This window comes from Lutra lutra, chromosome 10 (assembly GCF_902655055.1).
Source record: "Lutra lutra chromosome 10, mLutLut1.2, whole genome shotgun sequence".
NCBI lineage: Eukaryota > Metazoa > Chordata > Mammalia > Carnivora > Mustelidae > Lutra > Lutra lutra.
This window is the reverse complement of record NC_062287.1, coordinates 55,001,622-55,014,743: the sequence shown is the minus strand read 5'-3', so window position 1 is coordinate 55,014,743 and position 13,122 is coordinate 55,001,622. Positions and strand designations below refer to the sequence as shown.

The 13,122-nt window shown below is 52.9% G+C and overlaps 1 protein-coding gene across 9 annotated transcripts in view; it reads right to left on the bottom strand.

The window, feature by feature from the left end:
• Positions 1–13,122, bottom strand: part of GDPD5 (glycerophosphodiester phosphodiesterase domain containing 5) — an 82,545-nt gene that overhangs the window by 49,782 nt on the left and 19,641 nt on the right. For 7 of the 9 annotated variants that reach the window (XM_047692872.1, XM_047692868.1, XM_047692864.1 and 4 more), the window contains one exon: positions 2,445–2,528. The exons of the other annotated variants lie outside the window; for them this stretch is intronic. The gene's annotated coding sequence lies outside the window, so the exon portion shown is untranslated. The remainder of the gene's footprint in view (positions 1–2,444; positions 2,529–13,122) is intronic. 9 annotated transcript variants of the gene reach the window in all.

Below are 13,122 nucleotides of genomic sequence, written 5' to 3'. Positions count from 1 at the left end.
GCGGGACCACTGTTTCCCAAGTCTGGACTATGTGTGTGGGCTGAGTAGTTCACAGGAATGACCTGGCCTTGCCCTAAATGTGGAGCTTAGCATCTCAGAACTTAAAATCTCTAGTTCCAAGCTCTCAAAACCAGGGTCTTAGAATCGACTCACTCAAGACTCATACAATCACGAAATCCTGGTGCAGTCCAACAGGGATCTAAGAACTATCCTTGGATTTTCAGACTATCTTTGGATATCAGACCATTTCAAATGTCAGCAGAGAAAGATCTGGAACATTCCATCCAGTCACCCTTCTCATGCAGAAATCCCTTGTACAGCTCCTAGGGGTGGTTCCCCAGCACAGCGGCCTGTGTGGGCTTGCATACATCCTGTGATAGGCCCCTCCCTCCCTGGAGGGCTGACTTCTTCCCCACTGAAGCTGCCAGGACCCCTACTGCTGCTACCCACTGGCACTGACAGGTTCTCCCCGGAGCAGGCAGAGTGAGCAAATATTCTCAGGGCTTCTGTCAGGGCCTCAAGAATCAGCCTGGGGGCTTGGTGAGGGGGAGCCTTCCATCAACCTCTCGTCTCAGCTGACACCCCAGTCCCTCCCAGGAGCACAGTGATTCAATCACAGGGACTAGGCTGACTTTTTCCAAGGCCTCTCCCTGGGTCCTCGTGAAGGGGGGCACCCAAATGGGAGGAAAAGGAGAAAGCTGAGTATGGCAGAGACTTGCACTGAGCAAATCTATCCCTGCCCAGTTTTTACCCCCGGAGGTAATGGAGAGCAATGATTTATTTTATTTATTTATGTAAAACAGCAGTTATCATACAAACGGGTTTCCCAAGCAGGCCCTTGGGGTTGGGAAGAGAAGCAAGGCCTACCACTTAAGGAATCTTTCTCTTGCTTCCTTCCCCTTATATCTACCTGCGTAGCCTCACCTCCCCCTTACCCCTCTTCATAGCACTCTGCTCCAAGCGCACCACATTATCCCGTCTCCCCACCTCCACACCTTTGGCTCAGGCTGGGCCCTCTGCCAGGAAAGCCCTCCCCACCACCCCAGTTCAAGTCCTATCCATCTTAACAAACAGACCCTGTGCAAAGCTCGGTCAGACCCCCCCACCCCCCAGAAGCCCATTGCCTCCTGTCTCTGTGTTCTCGTCATCTGGCAGAACTCTCCAGACATGATCGCAGGCCTCTGTGCCCAGTAATTATCTGCTTCCGTAGTAGCTGCCTTGCCTACCAGGCAGGATTTCTGAACCATTTAACCAAGCTTTTCTGAGGAGCCCAGTGTCTGTGACCCTGCACAGGTCGATGGGGACACAAGATACTCCAGTCCCCATCCCCACGAGGGGAGTCACTGTGCAGGGGGCCTGTGTCTCTGCACTGGGCCTGGCACCAAGGAGGCCGCGGGGTTATCTGTCAGTCGGAAAAGCTGGTTGAATGTGCAGCAGAAGGAAAGGAGATCAGAGCCTCTTAAACCACGCAACTGCGCAGCCGTTTCTGAGCCCTTTCCACTTCTGCTCCTGAAGAATAATTAGCCTCTCCCAACTGACAGGAAAAAAGGTTACTAAAAAAAGTCTCAATTAAGTATTTTCTCCCACAATTTTTGCTTAACCCCCTGAGGTCTGTTTATACACATCTGCTCTGGGTCTAGAACAAGATGACCTCAGCCTTAGCACAGAATACTGACTTCCTGTTACTCTGTCTCTCTTCATCGTGATGTCCTGTTAAGGACAGGGGCCCCTCTACTTCCAGGATGTCTGAGAACCAGGGGCCTAACCTTTTCTTGCCTCCTTTCAAATGTCTAGGTCTCCCTTCCGTAACCAAAGAAAACTGGACTTACTCGAATGCTGAGGAAGAAAGCTGCAGGAATATGCTGGCCCAGCATGCCTTGAAGGTTCATGCCAGTTCCATGATTCAAGACCTCCAATTCCACCATTTGCTATTCATTCCTTTGGCTGAAGCATCACTTTCTCTAGGATTATCTTTTAAAATACCGATCCCTCCTAGAAATGGGAGCCCTTTAAACTCCCAAATTGAGGGTCAAGGAAACTTAGTTTAATATATGGCTCTAAAGGCAGGAAATCACAGGGACTGAGAATGTGCACTGAGAGCCAGTCTGCCTGGGTTTGAGACCCAGTTCTACCACCTACTAATTGGTACAATACCACCAGACCTCAGCCTCCTTATCTATAAAGTGGGGATAATAATAGCACCTCATGGGTTGTCGTGGGGATGAAACGAGCTAATATGTCTCAGGGGCTTAGGCAAGTCCCTGGTACACAGGAAGGAATGGTCTACCAGACAGCTCTACTGAGCTTCTGATTATTATTACTCTGGTTTTTTTGTAAACTGCACGGCGCTGTCCCCGTTAGCAGCCAGTATGCTGCCCTCTGTAGCTTGTCTCTAATCTCCCCCTTCCCCACCACCACCGACACTTCCCTTCGCTTTTCTTTACCTGGAAGAAGGTATCAGTGGCTGTGACCAGGGCTCCTGAGGATGTCCTGTCCACAGAGGTGGTAATGTCACTTCCCTGGGACAGCTGAGGGGACAAGGAGACAAACCCAATCAGATCACTCATCAGTCCACCCTGCCTTCTCCTCTCCCACCTGACCCTCGGCAAGTCCCCATGCGTGCCCACCCTGTGCTGAGTGTGGGCCCCAGGGATGGGCCACACCTTGTCACTGCCCAGGGAAGCTGCTGAGCTGACTGGGGGATTGTGTGGGGGGGACCCCACACAAGCAATCCTACCTCCATGCATGCTGCCCACAAACCAGCCCTAACCCCAAACCCAGGGCAGCCAGTACCCCGAACCACTCCTGCCCCCTCCGGAACCCACAGAAACGCAACCCAAGTCCCAGCTGCCCTGGAGAGAGACTGGGGCTGCTTGTGGCTCCTGGGGTGAGGGGGCTGAGGTCCAGAGACCTGCTTCTCTGGAGGTAGCCACCGAACCAGCTGCTCGTCTAACCCAGCTACCGAGGGAGGACCGGAGGGCTGGAGGCAGGATCCAGGGCACCGCAATTATGTGGCTAAGTTCTGACTCATGTGCTGCCTCCCCCATCCCCAGCTCCTACAGCTAGCGGGGCAGCCCTCCTGTCCACGAACTGGGAGGAGAGACGGTACCCATAGGCCGTGGCAAGAAAAGGAGAGAGGAGGCAGCCCTGGGACAGTGCTGCGGGCTTGCGAGGATGCGGCCACATCACCCACAAGGGCTGGCGTGGCTGGGAGCCTCCCTGGGCCTCTCAGAGAGTCAGAGGCAGAGCTAGGCCTAGGACCTTGGCCTCCTGCTGCTGTGCAGACCCACAACAGGGGTGGCTCAGGCCCACTGCCCAAGCCCATACCAACATGAGAACTCTGATGCCATCGTGTCCTGGAGTCACACGCTGGCGAGAAACACACGGCCAAGGCTCAGCCTCAGACCGGAGCGGGATGGAACTTAGAAGTGACATCGAGCTCCTGAGACACAGAGCCCTGGGGCACCCAAACCCTGCCTCCCTCTACCTGCAGTCCCCAGCTTTCTCCTAGTGCTACCGTCTACAAAGCTTTCTTATTTCTTGCGTCTCCCATTAGGACCCTAAGTGACAGATGGACTATAAATAGAGCAGGGCTTCTCAAACTTCAATGTGCAACCAAATCACCTGGAGACCTTGTTAAAACACAGTCTGACACAGTGTTTTCTAGGAGGTCTAGACCGGGACCTGAGATTCTCCATTTTTTTAAAGATTTTATTTATTTATTTGATATATAGAGGGAGACAGCAAGAGAGGGAACATAAGCATGGGGAGTGGGAGAGGGAGAAGCAGGCTTCCTGCTGAGCAGGGAGCCTGATGCAGGGCTTGATCCCAGGACTCTGGGATCATGACCCAAGCTAAAGGCAGATGCTTAACAAATGAGTCACCCAGGCACCCCAAAAACACAGCTGTTAATGCATGCGCACTGGGGTCAAACTGTCCAAGTTAGAATCTTGACTCTTACTGTGTCACCTTGGGCAAGTTACCTAACCTCTCTGTGCCTCCATCTCCTTATTATAAAATAGCAACAATGACAACAGTATTAAACCTGACTCATAGGGTTGATGTGAAGATTACATTATGTAAAATGCTTAAAGTGATTCTTCTTTCAAATTTAAAAATGGAGACTCTGAGAGACGGACACAGCCAGCAAGGTGGCAGAGCCAGAATTCAACCCCAAATCTCTTCACAAACATCCTGAGACACCAAGCCATCACAGAACGCCACAGCCAGCAATTCTTCCTCCACACGTGGAGACTGAGGCCCAGAGAAGGGTGGGGAGCAAATTCCTGAGAAAGTTGGTGTCACAAATCCAGGTTGATGACTCCCAGCCTCCTGCTCTTTCCACCTCACCATCCTTCTGCACTGAAGAGAAAGTGACACAGATTCTCTCTGAGGGGTCCCAGCCTCTGCTGTCAGCCTGCACATGGCCGGTAGCTAGCCTGGAAGCCAGATGTGGGAATGGCGCGATGTGGAGGTTGCCTGCCTGCCCGCCGTGGCCCAGGTTTCCCTGTACTCTCAGAGCCCTGCCCAGGAGGCTGGGTGAGAACAGTCCGGCGGTCTCCTTCCATCGCCATCTCCTCCTACCTCTAGTCTCTGGCACTGTGTGGTCTCGGGGTCCCCCAGCTGGGTGGCAGGCAGAAAGAAGGGGACATGGCTTGAGCCCGGCTCCACCCCCACCTTGGTTTCCCAGCACGGGGCCAGTGGGAGCCTGTGAGTCACTTCAAGGAAGTGCTTGGCCCCAAACAGGAAGTGGCTCTTCTAGCTGAAAACCCCTTCAGGATCCCCCAGGGCCCTGAGCAGCAGGTGGCTGGGGGAGCAGAGCCTGAAGAAGCTGCCTGGGACACAGTAACACCTATTTGGATTTTACCTAAAACTCAAACATGGCATCCATCCCTGGACTGTGAAATGTGGCCAGGGGCTTTTTTGCTATGTGATCTTAGGTACATCAGTGCCCTTCTCTGAACCTTTATTCCTTCATCTGCAGGATGTGGGGCGGCATTACAAGACTGCCTAAAGGGAAGCCTGGGTGGCTCAGTCGGTTTAACGACTGCCTTCAGGTCAGGTCATGATGCCAGGGCCCTGGGATCGAGTCCCACGTCGGACTCCTTGTAGGAAGCCTGCTTATGTATGCATGCGTTCTCCCTCCCTCCGACAGATAAATAAAATCTTTAAAAGAAAACAAAAAACAAGACTGCCTATGGCTTGGCATTCCACGATAAAATGAAGGGTTGGAGGAAGTGAATACGGGTTTTAAATAAATGAGAAAATGCATATATGAATGAAAGGCATTGAGTAATGCGGACACATAGATTGAAACACCCGCCAAAGGACAGGCTCCATCATTTATCTGCTCTTAGCTGTACGATAGAGATCTCACCGATGAGATCTCCTCCCACCCCCTGAATCACCCTGAGGCACAGGGAAGAAAGGCCACTGCCCAGAGCCCACACATCACAGAAACACGCTCACAAATGAACACGGTAGAGAACATACGGGAGCTACGGGAGATCCGTGGGACGCGCAGGCATAATCTGCTCCCCTCACGCCACTCAGGCCCCCCTAAACCCCTTCTCCATTCCTTGGGCATGAAGAACAAAAGGTGATTCTGTCCAGATGAAGAACTGTGGGTCACTTTATTACTGATGGGGGAGAGGGACACTGGGTGGTGGTGGCCCAGGTTGCGGGGGAATGGAAGGGAACCAAGAGGCAGGAAGGTTTAGGGGCAAATTCAACTTGTCTAATCCTTTCTCTCAGACTGCAACGAGCAATGGCTTCTTGCATAACAGAGTATCTGTTTCCCAGGAATGCCGAGCAACTTTATTATTTATTTATTTTGGGCTTTTCTCCCTGTTCCACTTTATGGTTCTAAGAGGGTGGTGCCCACAATAAATGCACAAAGTGGCTGAAGAACATGCTACAGTATCTTAGAATTCACACACCCTGATGAACGTGACATGAAATGGGACACAAATTCTTTACATTGACATGAAAGGCTAGGACTGAATGGTTTCAATTCTATAAATGTTCAAAAAGTTGAATATTTCATCTCTATTCAAATGATTTTATTTTAAAATCTGATATTCATTGATTATAATGTGTATAGTTTTGATTTCCATACATAATTTCAAGGCATAAAAATTATTTTTGAAGAGACAGGTTCTCCTTTCTTTGCATTTAATTTACATTTTTGATGGAAATATACTCAAATTTCATGCACCTTAAATATAACTGCATTTTGTTTTAATCCTTCAGACTGTTACTATAGGTACCTAATTTTCAAATGATGTGCAAATCCTGATTATAACACTATAACTGTGGCAATCTCGCTAAAATGAACAAATATATTTTATGAAATGAATAAGGAGTAATGTCTTACCTCTCATTGAAACATCACTGGCCTACCAACAAAACACCCAGATGTGCACTTGTAATTACGTTCGGTCTTCTTTGCTATTTTGTCAATTTCAGTTGTATAAAATCCTCACTTTACATGTATATTTCAATTTCTATCATGAAGATATAATTGTCAAGGTGAGAAAATCAAATTAATTGTCTGGGCTTATTTTATAACCTTCAAATACCCGACAGAGATCTACGGGCCTCTATTTGTATTTCTGCCCTGGGCCCTGCACACTTCGTACAGGGCCTGCCTGTCTACCCTCTGCTCCTCGGGGCGGTGGCAGGGAGGGTGGGGTGGTGAGCAGGCAGGGAGGAGCCCGGGCCTCAGGATAGGTCTTGCAGTACCCTAGTCGTTAAGCCTGGTGAGAATAAGACCCTGAACATCTGAGCAGAGTACGAGCCCCACAGACGGCTGTCAGATGTGCTAGTGATTAACAGCAGTGATGGAGTACTCAGCTACCCAGCTCAGTCCATCCCGATCATGGTGAACTTATTCAGGTTCCAAGTTAGACAGGGCTGGAGGCTGGAGTCAGGTCTCCCAGCTGGGGAGCTCTGTGGGATTCTGCTTCTGGAAGCAGCGAGAGAGCACATGGGCCTGAGGGAACAGCGGAAGCACAAGGAAGCTCTCAGAAGGCCCCATGTCGTGCGGACCATGCTGTTGTACGGTACCTCTTCCATACCACCCTTTCTAACAGGCGAGAAGAGCTGTCACTTAGTGGAACTTCCTCTGGGCCAGACTCCAGGTGATCAGCTCCATATACGCTCTATTGGAATATAATCCACAGACGAATTCTCAGGAGAGGCCTCTGTCATGCTTCACACACGTTCCCTGGATCCCTTTACGGTTCAGGGGCACACCAGCTTGTACGATCCCTCCTAGCGGCCAACATGTATGGAAGTGTATGGGCAGACCACCCAGAGCCTGCTGGAATCCCTTCACTTGCAGTCATGGTCATTCCCTGGGGCCCCCTTTACCATGACCACCTGGGTAAAGGTCTGAGTTCTCCGGCATCCTTGCTCTGGCAGTCAGCTCTGGTCCCCTGTCCCCAGAGCTCCCATGCAGACTGAGCCAAGCACCTTTCCACTCTTGCTTTTCCTCCTCTTTCTGGTTCTACTTTCCCTATGCCCTTAGCAGCTTCTTTTCTGGGAAAACTTCTTAATAAACCACTCTCACCTGAATCCTTCCCTCACGGTCTGCTTCTAGATCACCCAACCCAAGACAGCTAGATGATCGGTACCGTTAATTTTCCCATTTCAGAGACAAGGAAACTGAGGCTCAGACTTTGAGTTGTTAAAGCTTCCCCATATGGCAAGCAGCAAAATGGACTTGAGGTGGGCAAAGCCTGAGCCCTGACCCCTCCACCAGCCAGCATGGTCTGATCTGCTTACAGCCCTCAATGCTGTCCCCTCCTGGCCATCTGAGCTAACTTTCATTTTTTTTATTAGAAGGAAAGCAGAAGGATCTGTAGATGATCCAAGGAGAATGACTAAGTCCTCAGATTCTTCTGGTTGGCTCAGATCCTGTTTTGGTCAATCCTTGTGAATCAGGGCGGGTCTGACATTCTGGGAATGCAGGGAGACTTCAAACCATCTTTATGAAAACAAGTTGTAAAAACACTGGCCGCCACTCAAAGAGGCCGGCTGATCAGCTTGGCTCCAGGGAGCAGGGTTGAACAAGTTCACCAGAAGGGAACACGCAGCAGGACAGACTTCAGCTAGACCCAGAGGAAGAACTTCCTGGTCACTGGGAAGAAAGGGAGTGCTTGCTGGAAAGGGGTGGAGGGGGACAAACTGGGTGAGACTCGTCTGTTGATTACCCCTGGAAAGAGCCAGCCCCGAGGTGGTGTACAGGGAGGACGAGGAACACCTGCTCAAGTTCCCTGCAGGCCAACCCTGCCCCGGCTCCCCCAGGGAGCCGGGTGTGTCCTCCTTGGAAGCCCGAGGATCCCTGACCTTCCCAGGCTTTTCTTGTTTGCAGCAGCTCCGAAGTCACCCTAGAGTCCTGAGACAGAAAAACATGGGAGCGCAACTCCGCCCAGCCCTGAGCGTCAGCACTGACTTGGAACCTGCTTTATGAGGATGCTCGGTTTGCAGGGTTCCTGCCTCCTAGGATGCCAAAAGTCTCCTCAGGAAAGGGTTCCCCAATCCTCCCACCCCCAAGATGGATGGAGGTCCTGGAGCCTGGCAGAGCTCAGGGCAGGACTGAGGGCTGCCACCTCCTTCTCCCCCGCTCCATATAACCATCCCTCCAGGAAAATCCCCCGGCCCCTGCAGAGGACTAAAGAAGGTGCTCCTAGCCCGTCTCACCCACTCCTGCCTCCAACTTCCGCTGGGCTGGCTCCTTCCAGGTGGCAATGAACAGGCGTGAGTCTCACCCAGTTGGTTCCCCTCCAGCCCTTCTAGCCTGCACTCTCTCTCCTTCCTTCTCTCTCATCCAAACCTCTGAAAGAGTTGTCTACACTCATGTCCCCTCTTCCTCCCTCCCACCTGCTGCTAAACCCACAGCTCTCTGTTCCTGCCAGGTTCAACCATGACCTCCACGTGAGTGAGCCTACTGGGCAGCTCCCAGTCCTCCCTGACACAGTGGGCTTCACCCTCCTTCTGGAAACATCCTTCATTCCTGGCATACAGGACATCACTTGCTCTGGCTTCCCTCCTTGTCTCCAGGCCCCTCCCTCTGCCCAGGCCTCATGCAGCATTTCTTCCCAAGCCCTTTGTCCTCCCTTGCCCTTCACCTTCTCCTTGTGCAAGATGATCCAGCAGTGCCATCTCTGTCTGGACCAAGCTCAAAGCCCGAGTATTCAGTGACCCGTGGTCATCCTGGCCTGGGAACCTCATACTCGTGGTGGCCCAATAGGAATTCATCACATTCCCCTAAGTACCCTCCACCCCTGTCCCTATCTCAAGAAACCTCCATTCTCCAGTCTTCCAGGCCTGGCAGATGAGAATCACCCTTCCCACCCACCTTCCTCAAGCCCCTAGGCCTATCTGAGACCAGTTCCCCAACCTTTTCCCATCAGCTCCCACCAAAAAGCCCTCAAGTCTCAGTTCAAACCCCTCCTGCAGGAAGCCTTCCTTGACTCTCCTGGTAGATCGGCCTTGCCTCTTCCTGTTTTCGTGAGCCCTGCACAGCCCGCTTCAGGAGCCACGCTGTGTCCAGCTGCGTCCTGACGCCCCCGTATGGCTCTGGAAGGGCAGAGGCAGTGCCTGATCTGACTGTGGGTCCTAGCATCCCGCCCAAGTTCCCTATATATACACAAGAGCCCCTGGGAGAGAGTCCCCAGACCTGGGGAATTCATCTTTCTGTTGAATTTGCCCCATTGGTGAGCTCTGGATAACCCCTCTACCGGCACACCTACCAGGGTAAAGGTTGTCTCTGCTCCGCCCCTCCCCTCCCCCCGGGGCTTAAAACCAGGAGCTCTAACAGCCCCTTGTAGACACAGTCTAACCTGTCTGCTGTGTTAAGGCGAGACCCCCCGGGGCCTGCAGGAAAGCAAGGGGCCCCTCTCATCCATGTGCGAGCGAGCACACGCACAAACACACAGAGGCAGGCACACACAAATACAGAGCACACGTTCACAGGCAGCCCGGGGCAAATAAACACGGACGCACGCGCACAAACACAGGCTCGTGGAGGTGTAGACAGGCCCACAGACGCAGCATCCTGGAAGCAGCATGGACTTGGGCTTCTGCTTCCCCCTTGGGCACCATGGGTGCCAAGAGTCAAGGTTGGCTTGGCTGAGGCTCAGGGCTGGCTCTCAGCTCCGCACACCAGGGGCCTGGGGCAGAGGGCGGCGGCAATAGCTCACAGTTCTGCCGCTTCCGCCCATCTTTCCCCCTGTTTCCATAACCTCTTCCTCCAGGAAGCCCGCCCTTTCAGTGCTAGGTGGGGAGTTGGCCCCCAGAGGAGATCCTGCTCAGATCCCACCCTGATCTTTCCCTTGGGCCCCTTCTTCCCTGCAAGGGAAGGGCTGGCCCAGCTTGGTCACAGCTCAGAGCTTTTAGGATCAAGACTAAGTCCCCTTCCCCAGCCCTGGTCCTGCCTTGCCTCCTCATGGCAGCCCACATGCCCCACCGAGTAATCCTTGGCTGTTCCCTTCCCCAGAGGCAGGACCAACATCAGAGGCAGAAGCCAGCCTTGGCAAGTCCATCTGATCGTCAGGACAGAAGGGTCTGGGGGGCTGCTGAGGGGCTGCTCCTTTACAGGTGAGAGACAGGTGAATTTCCCAGGGCCACATAACTGCTAAGCCCTTCTTCCTTTCACTGAAATCCTGTGCCCAGCCACGGCCATGGAGAATGGCTGGGAGGAGGCTGCAGGAGCAGAGCAGAGGCTGGGGGGGCTCGCAGGGAGGAACCCAGGCCTACAGAGCTCTTATTCCCGCTGAACAGACTCAGAGGCACCCTGAGTGCGGCAGCCACATGGAGCACCTGGAGCTGGCTCCTTTACTAACTTGCCATGGGAGTGGAGCAAGTCCCCAGGCCTCAGTTTCCCCATCCGTGATGTGAGCGGGAGGAGGACACCACAACCCACAGGATCTGTTCCACTCAGACCGTGCAAGTCTGCAGAGTAGGAAGGGGTGCTGGAAGGAGAGGCCAGGAGAGGAGCAGGGCTGAGGCCACTGGGTGTTCTCTGGCCCTGCCGGCTTCCTTAGGGTTAGCTTCTAGGTTTCCCCAGACCCCTCTGCCAAGGCAGGCACCCTCCCACCCTTCCATCTCCCCTTGCAGCAGAAGAAAATTGCAAAGTATCCAACATATCAGAAGGGGAGAAAAAGGCAAGTGAGGGTGGGTATTATATCACATGCAAAATGGATGCAAATGCCCTGGGCAAACACCTGGGTATGCACCCCAACATCCCTGCCCTCTCCCTATACCCCCTAAGCCCAGCACCTTCCCAAATCCTGATGACTACACCTCAGAAGTGGCTCCCTCATTAGCCAGGCCCCTTCTCCAGCCTTTCATATCTCTGCCAAGAACCCCTCGGGAGAAGCCCTACATGCAAAGCTTTTCTCACCTTCACAGCTCTCCCACCTCATCTCAGGGGAGCCCCAGCCACCTGGAGCTAAGTCCCTGCCCCAGGAACACCACACTCCACACTGTTACACAGCTATATCCCTCTGTGCATCAAACTCCTACAGATCCCTCAATACCCAAGTGGGAAATGCTACAGTTCAGTGAACTGGCTTCTGTACTGGGCATCAGGTCTTAAAGTCAGCACTCCATGAGTAAATTGCATATGGTTAAAATCACCCTTGATTATACATAGCTATCACTTATTTACAATGCCTAGTCACTGTTCTAGATGGCTCCTATGTTTTGACTCACCTAACTCTCACAACCGTGGCAGACTGTATTTTCAGAGACATCTGCAGCAGTATCTGTCATCCCACATGCTCTTTCTACAATGTTTCCAGGGAAAGGTAGGGTCTATGCTACCCCCACTTGAATCTGGGTGGGGAGTTCGGACTAATGGCTGAAAAGACACCATGAGGCCTCCCAGGCCAGCTCATCGAACGTGATGCAGCTTCTGCCACCCTCACCGAGATACACCTGCTGGAGAGCTGGGCCGCCGTGGGGACCACCCGACCGCTCGGAGGCTGCTATTTCATGGGGAAGCCCACATGAGCCCACAGCTAGGAACAGAGCCCTGTGACGAGAGAGGCCCAGACAACCACCAGCTGCCCCAGCTCCTCGCCGCTCTAGTTGCCATCTGACTATATTGGTGCCAGAAACCCTCAGCTGAGCCCACCTTAAGATTCCTGACCTATATACACTGAGATAACAAAATGGTTGTTCTTCTATAAAGTCACAAAACTCTGAGGTGGTTTTGATTTGTAATAACAGTAACCGGAACATCACTATCCCAGCTTTAGGGAATTAGAATTTGAGACACAGAGAGGCTAAGCAGTTTGGCAAAGGTCATAGAGCTGGTAATGGTCAGGGTCTGGATTTGAACCCAGGCAGTTCAGCCCCAGAAAGCACGATATTCACTGCTATGCTGTACTAACTGCCTTCAAGGTCTGCTTGGTACCCGGCCCCCCCGGGAGGCCTCAGGGAGCTGCGGCTGAATAAATGACCGAGTAAAGAAGTAAGCAAATGAACAGGTGAGTGAAAGCAGAGCGTGAGCTCCCAGGTGCAAGGCAGGACCTCAGGCAAGCCTGAGCCATGCGCAGGAGTCAGACACGAGCCCCTCATCGCTGGGGCAACACTGCCGTCTGCAGCCCTGGGAGAAGGTGGCCATCAGAGGAGCCTGGCAGATGCCACCTGCCTCTGGCCCCACACAGAGGAGCCTGAGATGCTTGTCTCCCTGCTCCCAGTCTTCCCCAGCCCTGCATGCCGCAGGATTACACACGGGCCCCTGGAGAGCCAGGCCCACCCGAGGACAAGGCTCCTGGAGCCTGGCTACCACAGCAGGAAGTTCCCTGAGCGGGAAGGCTGGAGACAGCGTAATCCTGGCATGGCCACTGACCCCCTGCGTGAACTTGGGTGAGTCTCAGTCCCTCTCTGGGCCCGCGAGCTCTCCAGCTGCTCATTCACCAAATACTGAGCTGGCCTCGTGGAGAAGGGTTAAGGTGAGCTTGGGTATGTGGGTCCCAAAAGTCCCAAAAGGGATCCATCCAGAGACGGAAAGTGCATAATGAGGATGAATACCGCCCCAAGTGGGAACCTGCTTTGCTGGGCATTTTTACATGCACGATTTCTAATCCTTGCAGCCTCACCAGGCTC